The 1182-nt window shown below is 29.4% G+C and overlaps 1 non-coding gene across 1 annotated transcript; it reads right to left on the reverse strand.

Annotated features, from left to right (window-relative positions):
- Nucleotides 1–472: 472 nt before the first annotated feature.
- LOC143678606 (U2 spliceosomal RNA) lies at nucleotides 473–663 on the reverse strand. Its single transcript, XR_013173385.1, has one exon. It is a non-coding gene; the product is annotated as a U2 spliceosomal RNA (small nuclear RNA).
- Nucleotides 664–1182: the final 519 nt, after the last annotated feature.

A 1182-nucleotide genomic window follows, 5' to 3' on the forward strand; every position in this document is an offset into this window, starting at 1 on the left:
TAGAATGCTTGGCAAGACCCGAAAACAGAACAGTGGAATGCGTCCTAGAGTCAAGAGATATACTTTTTTGAGTCAGACTACTCTGGGTTCAAATCCCCACCAGGGAATCTAACTCTCTAATGTTCAGTTTTCTCATCTGGAGATGGATATTCTTATACATACTTTATTCATTTTTCAGATAATAATATTAAAAAAAATAGTATCTCCCATAGTATTAACTCAGAGTTAACTGAATAAATGAATTTATTTATAATAAATATTTATAATAAATGAATTTATATATAAATGAATGAAATATATGTAAAATGATGGATACACCTTTATTTATTCATTTATTTTGACACTCATTGTGCCATACCTACTTATTAAGTACATAATATATTTTAGATACTGCAGATATACATCAATTAACATAGTAGCCCTTATTCTTTTTTCTTTTTTTTAACTTTTTATACATTTTTTATTCACCCGGGGGGGGTGCACCATTCCATGGAAGTACTACAATACCAGGTGATGCGTGGAGTGGACGGAGCAAGCTCCTATTCCATCTCCTAATTCCAAAAATCCATTTAATATATTGTCCTCGGATAGAGGACGTACCAGATATTAAACTGATAAGAACAGATACTACACTTGATCTTAGCCAAAAGGCCAAGAAGCGATGCAGTAGCCCTTATTCTTAATGAATGATACTGACTCTTTTTATCACTGTAGAGCCTGTTTATACAATGTTTCATAAACCAGTTTGAAATGAAAGTAAACAAGGAAAAAAATTATAGATACAGACAGAGTTTTTAAAATTCTAAATATTAAATACTATCTTAAATACTACTGAATTAGCTATCAAAACTGTGTATGTTCTCTAAGTAGAAAGTTATTACAAATATCAACTTTACTATAATAATGACCTATGTTACTGAACATTTTCAAGTTTTTTATTTCAAGAAAATATAAAAATACAAATGTCTTTACAGTTAACATATGAAAATCTTAATTGCCAAAAATAAATATCTTAGTTAGCTCTTCTGTAGGCATATTTAAATAAAATATCTAAATAATCATTGCAAAGCCTGTGTTTATACAGTATGTTTCATAAGCTAATTTAAAATTAAAGCAAGCAAGAAAATAGACTGACATTTTCAATACCACATGCACAATTTTTCATTGTGCCAAGTGCAACGA

This window comes from Tamandua tetradactyla, chromosome 3 (genome assembly GCF_023851605.1).
Source record: "Tamandua tetradactyla isolate mTamTet1 chromosome 3, mTamTet1.pri, whole genome shotgun sequence".
Taxonomy (NCBI): Eukaryota; Metazoa; Chordata; class Mammalia; order Pilosa; family Myrmecophagidae; genus Tamandua; species Tamandua tetradactyla.